This window comes from Onychostoma macrolepis, chromosome 01, assembly GCF_012432095.1.
Source record: "Onychostoma macrolepis isolate SWU-2019 chromosome 01, ASM1243209v1, whole genome shotgun sequence".
NCBI lineage: Eukaryota > Metazoa > Chordata > Actinopteri > Cypriniformes > Cyprinidae > Onychostoma > Onychostoma macrolepis.
The window spans coordinates 28,323,884-28,346,167 of record NC_081155.1 but is presented as its reverse complement, the minus strand read 5'-3'; the positions used below and the strand labels follow the sequence as shown (position 1 = coordinate 28,346,167).

The 22,284-nt window shown below is 41.7% G+C and overlaps 1 long non-coding RNA gene across 1 annotated transcript; it reads right to left on the bottom strand.

Annotated features, from left to right (window-relative positions):
- Window positions 1–93: 93 nt before the first annotated feature.
- LOC131520255 (uncharacterized) lies at window positions 94–21,725 on the bottom strand. Its single transcript, XR_009266068.1, has 4 exons — window positions 21,634–21,725; window positions 18,795–18,919; window positions 4,933–5,100; window positions 94–1,079 (listed from the first exon to the last, which is right to left on the bottom strand). It is a non-coding gene; the product is annotated as an uncharacterized LOC131520255 (long non-coding RNA).
- Between the last annotated feature and the right edge of the window lie 559 nt (window positions 21,726–22,284).

The window sequence follows — 22,284 nt, the reverse complement described above, 5'->3', positions numbered from 1 at the left end:
TTGTAAGGGATCCGTGGTTCATAATCAGTTCCATTACGCTAACCAAAATATCCTTGCAAACAATAATGGATCAAAAACAATGTACAATGGCAATTGAAAATTTATTTTCAGTGAACAGATTAAACATACAAATGCATTTACAGTATATGTATCAGATGGTTTTATCCAATGTGACTTTCAAATAGAAGCATTCAGTTCACATATGTCCATACAAAAGTCAACCACAAAATTAACCATGGTTTAACTATGATTGTTGTAGTAAATTCACAGTAACTACCATAACCATGGTCTTACTACAGCATAGTAGTAAACCTATAGTAACTACAAACTTCACCATGGTTTCAAAAACTATGGTTACCACAGTTTTACTCAAGCATTACTAAAATATTACTATTGTAGAACCATGATATCAAAATCTCAGTTTGAGAAAAACTAAAAAAACCCTGATTACTACAGTTATGATTACTAGTTTTACCATAGTAAAAACATGGTTAACTGTTGTAAGGGTACAATGCTTTTCACAATCAAAGCAGCTTTAGAAAATTTCAAGGTTTAAAATAAATAATTTAAAAAAAAATCCTATCAACAGCCTGAGGTGACTGTAACTCAATGGGGAGCATCTTCTGGCAACAAATTAATGTCTATATGTCAATAACTCTAAGATAATACAAGTTATGTGTTCAAAGCACATGTTCAGTTAAAGGGACAACCATTAAAGGGTAGTTTCGGGGAATTTAAATCCACTTTATACTGTCACAAAGTCTGTAATATGTAAATAAACATTATTCGGATAATGCAAAATATTATTTGGCTGACAAATAAATGGGTATATCTCATGGAACTCAGAGAAAGATTAAACATTGTTCGTTCACATATATTACCATCATAGTAACAATACAAAGTGGGTTGAAAATCACTCAACGTATGCTTTAAGGCAATGATTACAATACATAACATTTGTCAGGTTGGTATGTTCATCTGTAGTTGCAATCATCTGGGGTCTTCATGAGTGTTGGCATCATCTGAAGTAACCACAAGTGAGGCTGGATCCAAGCTGTATTAACACTGGGATGGGAAACCTGAGAGATAGAAACAGGAAAACAAAAGGAGAAGAATTAGCATAGATGCTGTTCATATTATTTCAGGCAAAAGATGATCATGCGCATTTATTACTAGTACAAGGTTATGAGTTGTTATGTGAATGCTTGGCTAAAATATATACTTTTTTATCTAGATTTAAACAGAGAGAGAGTGTGTCTGAGCCCCAAACATTATCAGAAGGCTAGCTGAGAATTTAGGAGTAAAATGCGAAAAATCTCTGCCTCCTTTACTGGACTTTGATATTCTGGGTACTACCAATAGTCCAGAGTTTTGTGACATTATTTAGCTTACTTTGCTATAATTTGGTTAAATCGCAATCTGATTTTATTCTATATCCCTTAGTAAGCATATAATTTGTTCTCAGTATTCAGGGAACAGACACAGTCTACACTCATTTACAATCTACAAACATTTAGAAGACTACAGCAAGTTATGTCAATTAAAATTTAACCCTTTACTCCATGTGTTTTATACAAGTTACTGAAGGTGTAAACAATAATACAATATCAGTCAGTGAACACCATGTACAATGCAGCAACATACACACAATACTGTCAACAACCTCTGTATTAGATACTACACTAAGCTGTGCCACTGAAATCAGACTGATGAACATGATTGTCACAATATTAATTTATTTGAATAAAGTTTTTGGGTGGGGGGGGGCGCGGACACTCTCCCGGGAGGGTGTGAGTAGGCTACAGGATGGGAGGAAAAACCTGAAAAAAAAAAAAAATTATCACTAAACTACTGCCATAAAAACTTATAATTTTGTATATACATAACTCCTGATTAAAAATTAAAATGTGTTTGAACTGATTTAAAAAAAAAAGAGTTTTGAACAAATTTGATTGGTTTGTCGATAGTGAGCGCAAATGCAGGTTTCATTCAAATGATTCGTTCAAACGGCCGATTCATCAAGAATGAGACAGATGTTTGTGCATGGGTCATTGAATCTTTGACTCAACCGATTCGTTCAAAACACTGAATCATTCAAAACACGATTGAGTGTTGCTGTGAGATGCGCTATGCTGTGATCTTTGTTTGGATTCATTGGATCTATTTTCGCTGCTAAAATAGACCAAAACAGTCATTATTTCGTCTAAAATGTAAGGGGGCCCCAACTGCAATGCACCAGCTTTGGGGGGGCCCAGCTTGCAAAAGGTTGAGAACCCCTGCTTTAAGGTCCATGTTTGATGATTTGATACTGATAATTGCTCATTTAACAGTATTGCTGTGAAAGCTGACAGTAATGAATAAAACTGAACAACATTCCAACTACTATACATTAAACAGCACAGAGCAACAAACCCAAAGCTGCCCTGTGCATGCGTGCCCAAACTGATCTAAGACAAGCAGAAAGCAGAAATAATTTGTAGAAGTTGCTGACAGATTTTGGCTTTCACATTTAGCTCATCATAACTGAATAAAACATGTTATGCGACCATTAAAGAAGGATTGTTACAACTGCTAGACTAATGCAGGTATAAGGGACTTAATCCTGTAATGAGCAATCAGCAAATCCTGCTTAAAAATTAAAGATTAAGAATTTCAGTGGGCCCCTACATCTTGCCCAATTTTGTCCTCCAAACAACGTGAAAACTGAAGTTAAAGAAAACAAATATAGTAAATGTATTTTTGTAGGCTGTGCTACACATTCACAAAAACATAAAACGTATTTAAAATGCTAAAAACAAAACACAGACTGGTTAACCGGTATGGGGAACACATATTCACATGTATATACACGTATATTCTGAATATAGTAAATTAACATAGCTGCTAAGCAATTGTTTTACATGCATCAACTGTAGTAATTACATGTATGGGTACTAAACAGAATATTAAACTTATATTTAAAGTAAATATTTTAGAAAAATGTAAATTTTAGTCAGAATTATTATGCTCCTATTCTCTTCAATTATTTCCAAATTAGACAAGGACACAACCATCAAATGTAAGTTATTCACTGGAGAAACAGGACTCAAGACCACACGCATCTGTCGAAGCATCTGACAGGGCAAAACAACAAACAATATTTATTTATTGAAGCACTTTCTCTGCTCCTTTCAAGTTTTGTGCTCTGTGTTTGACTCAATCCCATCTACTCCAGTTATAAAAGATGCTGCTGGTTCAGATTTAATAGATGAAGTCATACCTTGTCTGGACTCTTGTTGTACCAATTGTGATAAGATTTTTAGTAGTATGGCTGTCACCATCTTTGACACTTTACTCACCGTTGCTATAATTAGAGGTAATAATACTGCTTGACTTCAGTTACTTGTGCATACAGACAGCATCCGAAACACTATTGTAAGCAGTTGTGTGTAGAGAAAACAGAGACTCACATCTGTAAGTAAATATTACCTATGAGCAGGGGCGTAAATTTAATCTAACAGTAGGGGGGGACAATAAACATAAAATTTCTCAAGAGCAATTTTTGAAGGGGACACAAATAATACAGCCAAAATTGTACTTACGAGGATAGCTATGCGTACACAGCATGTGTGCATAGCATGGACAGTGTTTAAATATGAGTTCGGTTCATATGGTTCACCACGCGGTCATATTATAATTATTATTTTGCGTCATCCATAGTATTTTAGGTTTCGTCTGAAACCGAGTACGTCTCTTTAGATATTCAACCGCATTAAGCCCACTGATCTGCCACTTAACATCATACTGAGCAAAACCCAACACATAGGTAGGTCTACAATATTAGCCTAAAATCAGTTCACAACACAGGCTTATCGCCGTGTTAGTTGTAGTGGGTGACAAGCTACGGTATTAAGCTTGTTAACCTTATAATCGCTCATAGAAAAAACATCGGATATCATAATTTTTTTGTCATGACTAATTTATTAATGATCCAGCATCATCTGTATTAAAGAGAAAGAATCATTTCAACCGATGTTTAAAGAGAATAAAATAGCCTTGACAGCCTAATTTACTTACACATAACTAACTGTTAGATTAAAAAGTTCGTCGAGACAAACTTTAGGTTGGCTTGAGAAAGCCTAGCCTGAATGTTTAAAGCAGTTGTGAAAGCTTGAAGTTTAAAGGTTTTCAGTTTGAAATAGGCTAGTCAAGTGTTCATTTACTAGTTTTTAAGAGGTAAAAACCAGAAAAAGGTTGTAAATTGTAAATAGGTTGTAAAGTTTGAAAATATAGATAATTACAAGATTACATAGACATGATTGCAAGCATGTTTCTAGCATGATTAGCTTCAGTTTAAAAGTTTAGATAGATAGATAGATAGATAGATAGATAGATAGATAGATAGATAGATAGAGCATTTAATGGTGTTTGTGGTTACAGTTTCATTTGCAGATCCTTAATGTCAGATACCACCAATATTGACTAGCTTACAACTTGGATAATATTCCTAAATGTTTGGCACCTACACACACATTGATGCACAATTGTCCCACATGTCTAAACTATCAAGAAGGAATAGGCTAAACCAGTCTGATAAACTCTTGATTTCGCTTAAACAACTTAAAAAAATAATCTGCATGCACAATAGACTGTAGTAACATTTATTTACCTCTCTGGTCAGAAAGGTTTTTGCAGGTTTTAATAAAATCATAATAAGCATATTTAATGTACTATACAGTTGAACCGGCTCATTCGGTTCTTTCTGAGTTCAGCTGTGCTACTTCAACTGTGCGTCTTGCGTCATCAAGAGTGCGCTAATTTGACCCCAACTTGCGTAATCAATGGTTACAGCCTAAAAAAAAATAACCATTCAAATATAGACAACAGTGCGCTATAAAACTGTTTACATGTAGGAAGAGGTTTGGTGGTGGAAAGTGGGAGAAAGGTCCTCACCCAAAGTTTGGCCGTAATTTCCACAGCTGGTGCACCCAGGGGTTGTGGTGAGATCAGCTCAAAATCTGCTTTACAACTTTAGAGCTTGGTCATATGAGGTCATTCTTCTCAAGTGGTCTAATGGTCCTCGTTGGAAGTTTGTCGACACCCCCTAGTTGTCTCTGGACCCTGATAAAGATTGACACAAAGTTATTTTAGGGTTGGGTGGTATGAAAATATATATTGTGGTGACAATAAGAGTGTCTACTCAATATTTTATTGCTGTATTGTTTTTATAGTGGTATGTAAATATATTCAATGCGGCACAGGACTCCTTAAAGCTATTGACATGTTAGAGCAATTTAAAAACAATGCATGGATGAGAATACATATCTGAACTGAAGTTAAGTGTAATAAGCCTTGACAAAGAACTCAATGCAGTACTCATCCTGTCGGACAAACCCAAAGTGTGCAAGCAGTAAGATGCTTCTCAGACAATGTGTGAGTACAGGATTTTCTATTAACTCTTTCCCCGCCAGCGTTTTTTTAAAAAGTTGCCAGCCACCGCCAGCATTTTTTATGATTTTCACCTAAATTTGACGGCCCTCAGAATATTTTCTGCTATGAATATAAGAAAATATTATATATCAAAATAAAGAACCAAGCCTCTGCTTTTAAACTATTTTAAATAGTGATTGTAAAGCGCTTTGGGTGTACAGCAATACACAATAAAGCACTATGTAAATGCATCATTCATTCATTCATTCATTCAGTGTGCATTTAATTCATACAGTGAAGACTAAGCAGTGGGTTTTTTTCACATTTGATTATTCAGTTTGTGTTGATAAACCTAATATAGGCCTACCTGAAACCTTAAATCCCCCCTTTGCAGTAATTTCAAAATGTTATGCTACAGTAAAACACTACATTTCACTTTCAGAACATGCAAGGATGCTTTCTTTTCAAATTAGAATGTGAAACATGTATATTGGTTATAATTTGAAATATTTTAAATATAATTTAACTTTATAGTACACTCCTTAAAGGGGTCATAAACTGAGAAACCAAAATTCCCTTAATCTTTTGACATATAAGAGACCATTGTACTATAAAACATCCTGTAAGTTTAAGAACTCAAAACTGTCTTGTTAGTCTAAAAACAGTTTATATTTTTATTTATTTTAATTTGGTCCTTTATTCACTTAATTTTACCACAGATTTGTTTACAAGCAAGGCACAATTCAACACTGGATTTTTTTTAGAAAGATTGAAACTAAAAGACGATGCTGTCTTTTTTTAAGCTTTTCTGAAACTTATTTTTTGCAATAATCCAAAAGACTATGGGGTCATTCCGTGTTAACTCAACCAGAGGTCCCTGGCTCAATTTTTTTATTTACATTTTTTCTGAAGAGAGATAAATTTAAGTTTATTTATTGAATAATCCACATTTTTGTAGGGGGGTGAAAATGGCAATTTTCACGTAATATTTGGAGCCAAATTACAGGAGGGTAAAGGGTAAAAATGACTTTAGAAAGCTGGCTGCATCTTTATATTATTTTTACACAGATTGTATGTATTAGTAAAATCTGTTGATTTTAGCAATTTTTGTTCCATTATAGGCCAACAGTGACCGTTCAAAAATGTTTGTTCCTCAGTTCCTTATGTTGTTGGTGTTGCAGTTCAGCATAGCAAACTTTGGCTGATATGAGTGGGTTTTTTTTTTTTTTTTTAATTTCTGTACCTGAAAACTACTGTTAATACCTACCTGAAAACCTGAAAAGCCCTGTTTATTTTATTTGTTTGTTTGCTTTGTATTTATTTGTGCTACTGATTGTAGTTTGATTATTTGTACTTGTTTGACAATAGCCCTTTTTTTCTCTGTACATAGCACATATCAAACCCTATCAAAGCTGGGCTCTTAATACCGTGATGCAAACCAAAATGTGAGTAATTTGAACTAGGGGTCGACCGATATGTGTTTTTCAGGGCCGATGCCGATACCGATTATTACAGACCAAGTGGACCGATAACCGATATTTTACCGATATATTATGTCTGATGTAAAAATGAAAATTAATGTCAAAATTAAGAATAACAAGGGCTCTGACAAAAACTGCCTTCCCTGGTGTTGATTGTACTTCTTACTCTTGTCATCCTCCATGCATCCATCTACAATAAGGGTAATATAAAGAGAGAGTTAAAAGTGGATGCACTGCATGCTTCATGAATACTGTACTACAGATAAACAGCTTGGGGAAATGTAAGTATTTAGCTTAAATAATTTACATGTTAGAAATGTATGTGTAATAGCATAACCTCTCATAATTATAATATAATAAGTGTAAATAATTTAATTGTCTTCATAGCTCCATTGTAGAAGTTGTGAAGAAGACTGCAACTATTTTAATTAAACTATAACACTAATAGCCTGTTATAGGCACACTTGGTTCAATAGCCTAATGAAATGTCGCCCTAATCTTGGCCTGTGCGACAGTATCTTAATCTTGGCCTATGTGACAGTAATTTCGATTAGTTTTAATTTACAGTGCAGTGCAAATGAAGCCATAAAACATTAATTTCAGTTATCTTTTAATCAAATGAGAGTTAAACTAATTTTTTTGGCAAACAAATGGGTTTACCATTAAAATTAAAACATGGAAGAAATAGCGTATTGTGTGATTATTCTTTTAAACAAAAGTTGTTGTAGTAGTAGTAGTAGTAGTAGATAAACCGAACCTTTATTTTGACGGGTTGCCATGAGGACCTCTTAAGTTTCTGTATAGCCTATGTAAGTGATATGACGATCGTTTTACTCAAATGAAATGGTCAAATGCTTATGAAGCAACTCTCAGAGCAGTTCTGGGGATGTTGTTCATGTATTTATGTCCTCATTTAGTGAGACGGCAGATGCTGAAAACACAGCGAGCGTCGCGCACTTCAGTGTGTGTGTATAATCAAACCAGTGTTTATATAAAAAAGAAACATATCAGATGAATTCCGTGAGCGGAGGACGGGAGCGCCGGAGTTTATAGCTGATAGAATAATTCTCAAGCATTAATTCTGCTCATAGCTTGCCTTGAAAAACGGAGACAGTTTGATATTCGTCGCAGGGGTAGTCACACTGCAGGACTGTGCGCCAAATCTTCTGACACTGCCAGAATTTTGTCGGAGGTGAAATTTGATCGCAACAGCCATTAATCGGCTGTCGGTGAACATGTCAAACCAGCGATCAAAGACTACGGATTTTAGCCTAGGATCATATGAATCTTTTAGGATTTTCAAAATTTGTCCCAGACGACCAAATCGTGGCCAAAATCGCACAGTGTGAGCCGGGCTTTAGTCTTCCACATTGATTGGTCTGACTCGTGACTCCCAACAAATCAGATGCACGGTGGGCGGAGACTGCTCGAGGCCACAGAGTGGTGATTTCTGACAGGCTGCATCAGAGCCAAATAGCGCGTTTCAAAATTAAATAATTTTATCGATAATCATAAATTATTATGCTTAATGTCGGCGCCGATAATCGGTGGACCCCTAATTTGAACCATTACACCCCTAGTACATATGTAAATATATAAATATTTTTGCTTCAGCTCAAAACTGAAGTCCCAATGTAATAATCAAGATGCAAAAGATCGGGTTGCACGAATAATCAAAATAAAACTGAAGTCGTGATGTGGCGTATATAATTAAATATCGCTGCATGTTTCAGAATGAATCCCAAAACTGTGATCATCTACACGCGTCTAGCTTATGATACAGTGTTTTCTGTACTACATAAGCTTTACTTCTTTAAGTGCTGTAATAACAGGCTTCTAAAACCTGTTGTCAGCAATAGAGAAGCTAAGACAGTGGTCTCAAACTCAGTTCCTGGAAGGCCACTGTCCTGCAGGGTTTAGCTACAACTCTAATTAAAAGGTGTGTTCACGCAATGTCGTAATTGTGATTTCAGATTGTAAAAAGTGTTTATGTCCTCAGAGTTCATAATTGCAACTTGTAAAATGAGTTTTCTTAGGGGTCTTATGGAAAGTGCCACAACCTGAACCCCGTCACAACCTTGTGGCATGCAGATGCTGACAAGCGAGCGCGTGACAGACAAATGCCATGCGAAAGGTCGCAACCTTCCCATCGCCCCAGCGCAAATTCGCTAACCTTGGTGCCCACAGGGACCACTGAGTACATCGCTGCTGGAGATAGCCAAGCCACTGTTCCTTTTCCCACAGACGTCGGAAGGGATTTCGACCTTCAATGAAAGATAGCTTCGAGTCTTTCCTATTTGTTGTTACAGCTTGGCAGTAACGACGGGGAAGCGAGCCTTCCAGAGAAGGGCGCTACGGAGGCCAAATCCTGCCCGAAGGGAGGTAACATGTGGAGACATTGATATGGACTGGGGCAGTACTACATACGACTGGACCCTGGGGCAGATCCTACCTAGGGGTAGGGAGGAGAGCTGCCAGCAGGGCCTGACAGAAGGCTCTGTCAAAGGGAAGACACGGGTTTACCGTGAGGGAAACCTTACCATGGTAGAATACACATATGGGATTACCCGGCGAATCAAGCCATACGGACACCTAGCCCAGTACAGGGGCTGACCGAGACCCGGGCAAGCTAACACAAGTATTGGCCTGACGCCAGACTGCTCCGCCCAGTCTGACTGCCGGGGTGCTGGAGGAACTCCACCAGGGTTCGCCGTCCGGGAACTGAACTGGAGGAGGAAAACGGCGCCGTATCCCCAGGTGAGGGGAATGGCGCAGCAAGCGTGACACCGCCAGCTCTTCCCGCCACTTACCTGTTACCCAACACACGGAAGAAACTGGCTCGATGCGGAGATTGTAAAATCTCGCAAAGGTGTTCGTGTCGCCCAGCCCGCAGCTCTACAGATGTCTGGCAGAGAGGCGCCGTGTGCCAACGCATAGGAGGAGGCAACACTCCGTGTGGAGTGAGCCCTCACCCCTAGGGGCACGGCTCGCTTGGGATTGGTACGCCAAGGCGATGGCATCCACTATCCAGTGGGCCAACCTCTGCTTGGAGACAGCCTTCCCTTTCTGCTGACCTCTGTGGCAGACAAAGAGCTGCTCAGAGCTTCTAAAGCTCTGGGTGCGGTCCACGATATGCACAACGCCTACGGGACACAGCAACGCCAAGGCTGGATCTGCCTCCTCCGAGGGCAGGGCTTGCAGGTTCACCACCTGATTGCGGAAGGGCGTGGTGGGAACCTTAGGCACGATCCAGGCCGGGGTCTCAGGACAACGTGAGAGTAGTCCGGCCCGAACACAAGGCACTCTTCGCTCACGAAAATGCTTGGAGGTCCCTGACCCTCTTGATGGAAGTGAGCGGTCAGGAGCGCTGTCTTAGCAGACAGGAACTTAAGCTCAACTGAGTCCAGCGGCTCAAAGGGACCCCTCTGAAGCCCAGCCAGGACAATAGAGAGATCCCAGGGGGGTATCAGGGGTGGCCTAGGAGAGTTCAACCTCCTGGCACCCCTCAGGAACCTCACGATGAGATCGTGCTTTCCCAGGGACCGGCCGTCCACTGCATCGTGATGGGCCGCAATAGCAGCCACATACACCTTCAAGGTGGAGGGTGACAGCCTACGCTCCAACCTTTCTTGCAGGAAAGAAAGCACTACTCCAATCGTACATCTTCGGGGGTCTTCTCGGCGAGAAGAACACCAGTTCGCGAACAGACTCCACTTCAGTGCATAGGCTTGCCTTGTTGAAGGAGCTCTAGCCTGAGTGATGGTCTCTACCACAGTCCGTGGGAGACCGCTCAAGTCTGCCGCGTCCCGTCCAGGAGCCACACGTGGAGGTTCCACAGATCTGGACGCGGGTGCCATATGGTGCCAAGCCCCTGAGAAAGGAGGTCCTTCCTCAGAGGGATGCGCCAGGGAAGAGCTGTCACAAGGAGTATGAGTTCGGGAAACCAGGTCCGGGTGGGCCAGTACAGCGCGACCAGCAGGACCTGCTCCTTGTTTTCCCTGACCTTGCACAGTGTCTGTGCGAGCAGGCTCACTGGGGGAAACACATACTTGCGCAGAGCCCGAGGCCAGCTGTGTGCCAGTGCATCCGTGCCGAGGGCTGGCAGTGGGAGGACTCGCGGGAAGCAAACAGGTGTACCTGAGCTTCCCCGAATCGACTCCAGATCAGCCGGACTGTCTCGGGATGGAGTCGCCATTCTCCGGGGAACGTGAGCTGTCGTGAGAGCTGGCGGGCGAGCTGTGACATGCGACGTGATCGTACACCTCCCAACCGGTTGATGTACGAAACAGTCGCAGTGTTTTCCGTACGGACCAACACGTGCTTGCCGAGCAGCAGTGGCCGGAACTGCCACAAAGCTAGATGCACTGTCAACAACTCTAGGCAGTTGATGTGCCAAAGCAGTCGAGGCCCTGTCCAGGGCCCCGAGGCTGCCTGCCCGTTGCATGTAGCGCCCCAACCCGTACTGGAGGCATCCGTCGTGACAACGACATGCCGGGACACTTGTTCTAGGGGCACCCCGGCCCGTAGAAAGGCAAGGTCCGTCCAGGGGCTGAAGAAGCGGCGACACTCCTGTGTGATGTTCACACGAAGTGTACCGCGACGCCATGCCCACCTCGGGACTCGGGAGTGCAACCAGTGCTGAAGTGGTCTCATATGAAGCAATCTGAGCGGCGTGACTGCGGCTGCGGATGCCATATGCCCCAGGAGCCTCTGAAACTGTTTCAGAGGAACCACAGTCCTGCTTCTGAAGGAACTCAGGCAGTTCAGCACTGACTGGGCGCGATCCTCTGAGAGGCGCGCCGTCATACTCACCGATTCTAACTCCACACCAAGAAAAGAGATTCTCTGCACAGGGGAGAGCTTGCTCTTTTCCCAGTTGACCTGAAACCCCAACTGGCTGAGTGCTGAAGCACTGGGTCCCTGTGATCACACAACTGTTCTCGCACGCGGGCCATGCTCGAGATAGTTGAGGATCCTGATGCCCACTTCCCGTAGCGGGGCAAGGGCGCCCTCTGTGCCTTCGCGAAGATACGGGAGGGACAGGGACAGCCCGAAGGGGAGGACCCTGTACTGCCATGCCCGACCCTCGAACACAAACTGTAGGCGGTCTGTGTCGCGGAAGGATCGAAACATGAAAGTAAGCGTCCTTCAGGTCGATCGCTGCAAACCAATCCTGGGGCTGGATGCATTTGATATGCGCCTGTTCGTCAGCATCTTGAACGGGAGCCTGTGCATGGCCCGGTTTAAGACTTGCTGGTCCAGGATTGGTCGAAGACCACCGCCTTTCCTGGAGTACGATGAAGTAAGGGCTGTAAAACCCTTGCCTCATCTCGGCTGGAGGGACCGGCTCGATTGCATCCTTTGCCAGGAGGACAGCAATCCTCGCAAGAAGACAGGAGCGTTCCGAGCTACCACTGAAGTCTCGAGAACGCTGCTGGACTTGGGAGGTCGCCTGGCGAACTGAATCGCGTAGCCGAGTCGAATCATGCCCGTGAGCCAACGAGACGGGCTGGGCAGCGTGAGCCACGCCTCCAGACGCCGTGCAAGTGGCTCCAACGGCGCGATCGACGTACCTGCGGTGGTGCAGCGAAGGGAGTAGAGCTGGATGGTACAGAAGGCTGTGCGTTCTGAGGCATCCTCGCAAAATTCCCTGGGTCCCAGAGGGGACTGGCTAGAGGTGCATGGGGAGGCACTGCGTCCCCTGAACCGCACTCTCTTGGCCGCTGGCAAGATGGGTCGTGGGCGAGTGAGGAGGCAACGCGTCGCACACTGTCGGCCCGTGGACCTGAAAACCCGGAGGAAAGGGAAATTGCTCTTTCTTTTGACAAAGTGGGGCCGCTGGCCCTTGAGCCAGCGGCGAACAGAACCAGAGATTTTCCACCGGCCCTCCTCCGGGGAAGGAGCGGCGCTGTCCCTGCCGCCTCCTGAGAAAGAGCAGCTTCCCACATCACTGGGTTGCCCGTGTCAGGGCCGCTTTGTCGCCTATCTGGGCGATTAGGGGCCAACTGGGACACGGGGCGCCGCACTCCTGCGAGGCTCGACGCACCGGCATATGGGACAATTCAGCACGGGCGGAGCAGCTCTGGAGGATGCGGAGGGCGCCACGGCGACAAGCAGACTGGGGCTTGCCCCGCGGCGGAGCGGTGCATCACGCCGCAAGCTACTTACCTGTTACCCAATTGGCCTCGGTCTGCTTCTGTACTGCCGAGAACTGCTGGGCACAGTCCTCGACAGTGTCGCCGAACAGTCCAGCCTGGGAGACGAGAGCGGCGACACTGTCGACATCGCTCTTCTCAAGGCTGAGCCATAGATGGCCCTCTTGGACCCCAAGTGTGGACATCGCCTTCCCGAGGACTGCGCCAGACTTCCATCGCCCGAAGGGCACAGTCAGTCACCGAGCACAGTTCCTGCATCAACCTCGGGTTGGTACTACCCTCGTGCATTTTAATGCCTTGGCTGGTGTACTCGCAGGATAGCCATGGCATGCAGGGCAGAGGCAGCTTGGCCCGCAGCACTGTAAGCTTTGGCCGTGGGCGGCCGTCAGCCTACAGGCTTTGGACGGGAGACGAGACGATTCCTCCAAGTGGTGGCGCTCTGCGGGCACAAGTGCACCGCAAACACACTCTCCACCTGGGAAATGTCAACGTACCCCCTAGCTGCCCCGCCGTCGAGGGTAGCGAGGATGGGGGAGGCAGACGAGCCGCTTCTGGCCGTAAAAAGGGGCCATCCACGACTTCGTCAGCTCCCCATGCACTTCCGGGAAGAAAGGAACCGGGGCAGGGCGTGGTCGCGAGCCACGGCCCGTGCCGAGGAACCAATCATCTCACCGCGAGGGCTCAGGACTAGGAGGTGTGCACGCCTCCAGCCCGATGCTCGCGGCGGCCCGGGAAAGCACGGCCGTCAACTCTGGGTCCAATTCGGCGGCGGCCGCGACTCCCGAGGGTGGCAGCCCCGCCGAATCTTCATCCTCAGAGGACGATTGCCCATCCCCCGATGCTGCGATCGACGTCTGATCCTCTATCGGCGCACCAAATGAAACGCTGGGCACGCCGTGATACGGCACAGCAGAATCACCGGGGAGCCGCACAGAACAGCTGCTGCGGGAGGAGTGAGAGGTCCGTGGGGAAAGGCTCTCACTGTAACCCTCAGATCGCCCAGAGCACTAGCCGATGGTTCTCTGCTCGTGGCAGAGAAGCCAGCGCGGGTAGTGACAGAGGGAGCCCCTCCCATCCCCGTGAGGAGAGAGAGGCGCGATCGCAGCGCTGCCATGGTTACACGCTCAGAGCGAACGCATAAACCATCCACGAACGCAGCTTCAGCGCGCTGGATGCCCAGACACTGAAGACAACGATCGTGGCCGTGGATGGAGGATAGGAAACGACCGCAACCAAGAGGACACGGCTGGAACGACGTCTTTAAAAAGACGCGAACCGACCGTGATTTGCTCTTTTAGGAAATCTGCTCTTTTTAGTTGAAGTGCCCAGGGGAATCGCTGCAGACAGGGACACCGCTGTTCGCACCGTAACGCCAACCAGAACAGCTTCCAGACAGATGATGAATGGCTCTTTGTGGAGATCAATACGTTCATCCACTCGGCTCCGAAGCAAAAATCTAATTTATACCCGTGTGCACGGGGAGTGGCGCAGGTATGCAAAATCCACTAGCCAATATTCATTGGCGTTTTCTCTTAAGTCAGAGATGATTGGGGCTCCCAAGTAAATCCCCTATGTCGTCACGACATAACTCGTAGTGACCGACAGATAGGGAACGCATAATTCCTGTTCCGAGGACGTAAACGGTTCCAAATAGAATATCATATGTTGCCATCTCAAGCCTACGGTAATTACAAGATGGCATGAACGCAGTAAAACACACCTGATCCAGTTAATCAAGGTCTTCAGGATTACTGTAAACTTCCAGGTGGGTGAGTTAGACCTAAACTCTGCAGGACAGTTTCCCTCCAGGAGTTTTTTTTTTTTTGTTTGTTTGTTTTTGACTCTGAAATATTCTTAGAATCAGATTTTTTTTGCATTTAGATTCCCTATCTTAACTTTCCCCGCCATTGACGAGATATCTCGTCAATTAAGAGACAACGCTTCCCCGCCATTGACGAGTTTTTACAGCAATCCGTGTTCTAGGTGTATTACGGTAAGGAAAGCCCTAGCGCATGTCCTGAATGAGTTACAGGACTTCCGGGTCTTTAGGGTAGAGGTCTGCAAGCCCGTCGGGACCCGACGGAGCCTGACACGCTGAGTCCATTCGGGCCGGGCTCGGGCCATTTTTTTTTTTTACAGATCGGGCTCAGGTCGGACTCGGGCTCATTTAGCTTCTCTCCTTTTATTGTGCCCATATACGCGCAGAGCACACATGGCTACTGTATTAAATACTGATTATATTATAAATATTATACATCGCCTAAGCAATACGCAACGCATATACGCACACATTAGCATACAAGTGACCATGCAGAGCATCAGGGAGAAGTTGGAGCGTGGAGTTACAAAAAGTTCCCAATGCTTCGGGAAAAGCTGCATTTTTGATCAGCCATGCATTTGATGATGATCCTGACTCGCCATCTCCTCACTGGATGCGCCTTTAGAGAGAAATGCATCTTTAGGGATTTTATAATGAAAGAGTTTTTGTTTTCGATTCGAATTATTTCGTTTTAAAGTAGTAATTCAAAGCTTTCTATAGATACTATATCAAGTCAGTGAGGCAAGTATATGCTGTGTTTCGGTTTTATTTTATAAAAGCATGTTTTGTTGATATTGTGAGTGCACACAAATAAAAGTAGACCCTTTACAGTTCCGAACAACGTAGCCTTTTACTCTTACCTTTATGAGCAAACATGACAGCGTATTTCGAAATGTTTCCAAAGCAAGTGATCGCTCTGGTGCGTCCAGTAAAGCGCGCTTCAGCTTCCACTCTCCGTACAAACTACTGGATATGCATCAGTGCACATTTATCTAGGTCAAGCGTTTAAACTAACATTGTGGAGCTGTTTTATAATTACACATTTAATTTTAGAGAAATCGTGATGATTTGAGAAAGCTAAATTGATCAAACATAGGCTATGATCAACTCGCTGTCTGCCGCTGGCCGCTTGGTCGTTACTTTAAAAAACAAAAACTTACATTTAACGAATAAAAAAAATGCTCCAAACGTTTTTCTAAATTAACTTAATAAAATAACGAAACGAAATACAATCACTTTGCCATTTCATACAAAACTGAACTATTTTAATAGCTGAAACAGTAGTAGATAAGCTGTTTTGGTAGAAGGGGGAAAAAAGACGGGCTCGGGTCGGACTCGGGCCGAGAATTCTGATGAGCTTTCGGACATGGGCCGGGCTAGGGCCTGAGCGTCTCGGACCAGGGCCGGGCTAGGGCCTAAATTTTAGGCCCGTGCAGGGCTCTACTTTAGGGTGAGAATAGAAGACGATCGGCATAAATAGAAGGATCAGAGAAAATGTAGATCATATATAGATCATATAGCCTATGTAGATCATGTTTTGACCATTTTGAATCTGATCGGGACAAAGTAGTCAGTGAGAGAGATTTACAGACACAGAAACATCTGTAGTTGTAACCGATTCGTCGATCTGAATAGGGGTGTGTGTGTGTGTGGGCGCGATCTATAGATCGATCTATATATCTATATATCTATCTATCTGCATGCATGCATGCATGTATGTATGTGTGTATGTATGTATGTATGTATGCGTGTGTGAGTGAGTGTGAGTGTGCGTGAGTGCACAGTATATGTATGCATATGTATGTATGTAGCCTGTGTGTGTGTGTGTATAATCATATGTATGTATATGTTTGTGTGTGTGTGTATGTGTGTTTGTTCTGTTTATTGAATGCAATTTAAATTATTCATATAATTATTTACAGGTGAAAGAATATGACATCTGAATGTATTTTGCTTGAAAATGCACTACTTTGATAAAAATGCATTTTTCTCAGTTTTTTGTCCAAAATGTTGTATTTTTGATGAAACCTATCTGCATTCAAATGGTGATAAAACATGAACACATGAAGATGGCCATCTGGCAATTCTGGCAAATGCCAGAGGGGCCGGACCATTTTCTTAAATGTGGGCCGGTCAGATTTATATATATATATCGGCCCGAGCAGCCCACTTGAGTCAAACATTCTAATTAATTTAATTTTGTGCTCCGGTGTGCAGCGGCTCAAAAGCGCTCATCAATGTCAAAATGTTTGAAATAGCTAATCAAAGTGTAGAAGGTGGGATTTACCGTTCACAGAGCTAAACTGCACGGCACTTGAATGCGAGCTGAGGTGAAATGTAAGCAGCTAAACATGACGAGACATTTCAGTAATATTTGTGATATAAAAAATGTTAAACGACAGACATTATTTTTCAGGTATGCAAACTAGGCTACTACTGTTAACATAAGATAAAAGTGAATTGTTGTAAATCCAGGCTTTCTTCTGTAATTTCACGTTACATGTTCACTCCTCAACCACCACCAGTGTGCAGCATCCACTTGGATGATGCGACGGCAACCACAGGACAACGGCGCCAGTGCGCTCACCACACACCAGCTACAGGTGGAGAGGAGAGAGAGAGATAGAGCCAATCAAGTGGATGGGGATTATTAGGAGGCCATGATTGATAAGGGCCAGTGGAGGGAATCTGACCATGACACCAGGGTCACACCCCTACTCTTTACGATGAGTGTCACGGGATTTTTAATGACCACAGAGAGTCAGGACCTCGGTTTTAACGTCTCATCCAAAAGACGGCGCTTTTTGACAGTATGGTGTCCCCGTCACTATACCGGGGCATTAGGACCCACACAGACCACTGATTCTTATTAAAGCTACAGAAGACATTCAGTCATAGACAGTGAGTGATTTTCTCTGTCTTTTACTCATTAACATTAAGCACAGACAGAAGCAGGTTTAACAGACTGCTGTTATTTTAAGAGCTGCACGGATCCAAAATATTGTTACACGTGGGCTCTCTTTCTTAACTTTTTAATCAGAGGTGGCTTTCTGTGCATGTGATTACTTCGCTTACTGCATTAATAACATTAAGCATGTCACACGCATGTAACAGTCGTGTGTCCAGTCTACTCTCTGCTGTATGTGTCGACCTAAATCTTTTTTGGACTTTTTTTAATCTTTTGAAGTATTAAAGTCATGCAAGCTGTTGCAATAGGCATACTGCGATATGTACATTTGAAATTTTGATATATTGTGCAGTCCTACCCAAAATGGTCAAAATTCCTGTCTTGGTGAGTATTCACATAAACACAGTCAGTTACGTCGGTTAAGTGGACCAAACAGTTCAGAAAGTGTGCGTGTAACAAAATATTGAAGCACTTAAAGTTACAGCAACTAAATAAACCTGTTTCCTTCTGTGTGCTTAATATGAATCACAAAGAGAAAATCTCTCACTGCTCATGACTGAATATATTTTGTAGCTTTAATGAGAATCAGTGTGTATTTAATTCATATAGTGAAGACTAAGCAGTGTTTAATTTTTACATTTGATTAGTTTCTGCTGTTAAATAAACTTAATTTGGGCCTCCGTGAAACCCTAAACCCCCTGGTTTACACTCGTTAAAATGGCACTTTTTATGTAATGCTACAGTAAGCACAGCTGTTCAGAAGTTGTGGGCATGCTTTCTTCTCACAAAAAGAATGTGAAACATTAACGTGAGTTATAGAGTTTTCAGATTTTAAATATACCTACATATAATTTAAGTTTACTTTACACACTTTAAGCATTACTGAATTGCATATCGAATTATTTTACAAGTTATTGCAATTGCATAATGCATTTTTCTTCAATATCATGCAGCCCTAGGTTTTGGCATGCAAAAATGCAGTCAATGTTGTTGAAAAAACAACAACAAAGAAAAAAACATACCTGAAAGTGGAGTTTGTGGGAGACGAGACAACTAGATCTGTATAGATCATGGTGGCCTCCATACAAAGACCAGTTGCTGAAGAGTGGATGATGGAGGGACCAAAGCCAAACATCAGGACAGAATTCTGCATGAGTCAGGTAAGCAGAATAAATTACACTGTAAATAAACATTATTAAAACAAATGGTAAAGTCACTAGTCAAAGTAGTTTATTAGTTTAATCCCTATAAATCAAAGCAAATTATAACTATATGACATTATCACTAGGGTTGCAAAGGGGTGGAAAATTTCCAGTAAATTTCCGGAAGTTTTCCGGAAACTTTCCATGGGAACTTCATCTGTGGAACTTTGGAAATATTCCAAATTTGAAACTTACCAGGAATTTATGGGAATTTACGGGAATTTATGGGAATTAATTGGAAATTTATAAAACTGAATCATATACAAACATAAATATATATATATATATATATTGATCATAGGCTCACTTGCATGCAAACTAATACAAATTTTAAAAATGGAATCTGTGATGCTTTTTTCAGGATTTATTGATGAATAAAAACTTATGAACAGTTTATATATTTTATATATATTGTAAAACAGTTTTATATTTTCTAACAATATAAGTTTTTGCTACTACTTTTTTTTAATTAATTTAACACATCCTTGTTGAATAAAAGTATTAATTTATTTTAAAAAAAGAGAAAAGATACTGACCCCAAACTTTTGAATGGTAGTGTATTGTTAAAAAAGGATTTATATTTTAAATAAATGTGTGTGTTTTTTTTTTTAAATTCTTTATTCATCAAGGAATCCTGAAAAAAGAATCACAGGTAGTAATAATAATAATAATAATAAATATTAAGCAGCACAACTGTTTCCAAAATTGATAATAAATAAGCATATTAGAATGATGTCTGAAGAATCATGTGACACTGAAGACTGTAGCTTTGATCACAGAAATACATTATATTTTAAAGTATATTACAACAGAAAACCATTATTTTAAATTGGAATACCGGCAATACTGCACAATATCACTGTTTTTTTCTTCTGTATTTTTGATCAAATAAATGAAGGCTTGATGAGCAAAAGATATGCAATGTTTAAAAACATTAAAAATAGTAATGTGTCCAAACTTTTGACCAGTACTGCACTACTGTATGATAACAGAAAACTTGCTAGCAGAAGGAGCATCACAGCTTGAGCTATATAGCACACAGCCTACCTCATAAACTGTCTAGCTACTGTATAAACACTTTTTGGTATTTACTAGTTAAACGTGAATCCCATAGATCAAATATATTTAGAATATCAAAACTTAGATGTAGTCTTTGGGCTCAAATGCAGAAAGTGCAGCTTCAGAGAAAATGGAGGGGAATCCCCCTCTTAGGTGACTAGAGAGGATTGTGTGTGGGGGGAGGGTCATTTTTAGACTTTTGTTTTATTATTATCTCACCTAAATGTTTGTTCAGTCAGTGTATTTGTTTTTACCATGGTATAGCCTAATTTAGTTGCACAGTATATTACACAGAGCACAAGGAAGTTTTAAACATTTTTTGTAATATTCATGTAATTTATATGAATACTTGCCAAGATGGACATTTTGATATTTTGTGTGCAGGATTTAAGAAATGATATGTGCATGTAATGGTAGATAAGCACAATGCATGTAGGGGGCATGGCCTCGATAGCCCTGCAGTAAGCTGTGTGCTGTGTGCAATTGAGCAATGTGTAGAGTAGAAATTAAACTGAAATTGCATTAAATCTGGTTGTTTTAACCAAGATTATGCTGCAAGTTTTTGTTCTCAACCACATTTAAGTTCCCAGTTCCTGCAATTTAGCAAATTTCCAGTTTATTTCCATTAATTCCCGTTAATTCCCATATATTCCCGTTAATTCCCATGGAAAGTTTCAGTCTTGAAAATTCCCGGAATTTTGCAACCCTAATTATCACACACAAAGGCTCTTTTAAGAGCCAACAGTATCTCGAGAGAGTCTTTTTATTTATTTATTACATTACATCAGACTTATGCATTTAGTAGACGCTTTTATCCAAAGCCATTATTCAGGCTATACTTTTTATTTATTTTTTTTAATCAGTATGTGTGTTCCCTGGGAATTGAACCCACAACCTTTTGCGCAGCTACCGCAATGCTCTATTAATTAATCTATAATAACTACCGCAATGCTCTACCACTGAGCCACAGGAACTATAAGCATGTTAATATAGGAATTATTAGCATGTTATGATGTAGGATTCTAGTTTTTATTTATTTATTAATTTGCATGCTATGATGAATCTGGCAAACCAGAGATGCAGGATGCTAGTTTTTATTTATTTATTTTTTAAAGAATTATCCCTTTAATGTCTTCATTAAGAAATATTCAAGAAAATGTCCCTTTCACAGCAAAATGCAATAAATATTATTATTATTATTATTATGAATAATATTCTCTATATTGCACAAGGCTTAGTGAATAACTTTCTTAATTTGTACATGCTTTGATGCCTTTAGGTCACATGGGTTTGGAATTTAATGGATTTATAGTATTGCATGCATTTAAATTTCTAAAATTTTATAAAACAAATATATTATTTAAATTAAGAATTTTGCTATGCATTTATGTGTATTGGAGTTGATTTGGGATCAAATGTTATCTCTGTTGCTTACTTAAGATAGGCAACGCACCGCGGTTGGTTGCAAAACGCGGATCCAACATATGGTCGAGTAAAACGGTTTAAAATTAGTTCATTTTTAAAAATGTTACAACAATCCCACCAATGACAAACATACTATCATAAAACCATACATTTCCACCTATCATACTATGCTTACCTCTCACCCATTAAAGTATCATACACAGTGAGTGAAGAGATCGCGTGGCTAAATGCTTGACTGGCTCTTCTTCATCCATTGGCTCATTGGCGGCTCATTGGCGACTCGCGTGCTTACATCGCCACCTATGGGGTTGCTCAACTATATTTAACAAAGAGGGACTCAAACTGGGAGGCAAAGAAAGCAGTACAAAAAAAATAGATATGACTTATATTTTTGGTAACACCATTGCTTTGAATATAGTATGAAAACACAAACACCACACTATTTGAAAACCCTATGTTTTTTGATGTTTAATACCAAGTTAACGCAGTGTGTCATTATATAATTGTACATACATTTTAAAAAAATAAAATAAATGAAATAAACTTTTCTCTCAATATTTAAATTCTTAGTCGCGTGCCAAGCCCGCGAACCGGGCAGCGGGGCATATATAAGCCGGGTCTGTGCCCACCGCGCGCACACCTGACTCCCCTTCGACTGACATCCCCAGCAGTGCGTTTTCCTGAGGTGAATTACTTTTTACTTAACCGATTAAGTTAAATTACTTTTTAAAAGTATGGGCCGACAACAAAAGTAAATGACATTTAAAACTATAAAGAAAGAAATACAATTTAATTATGAGTAATTATAATAACAAACAGTCCTGAG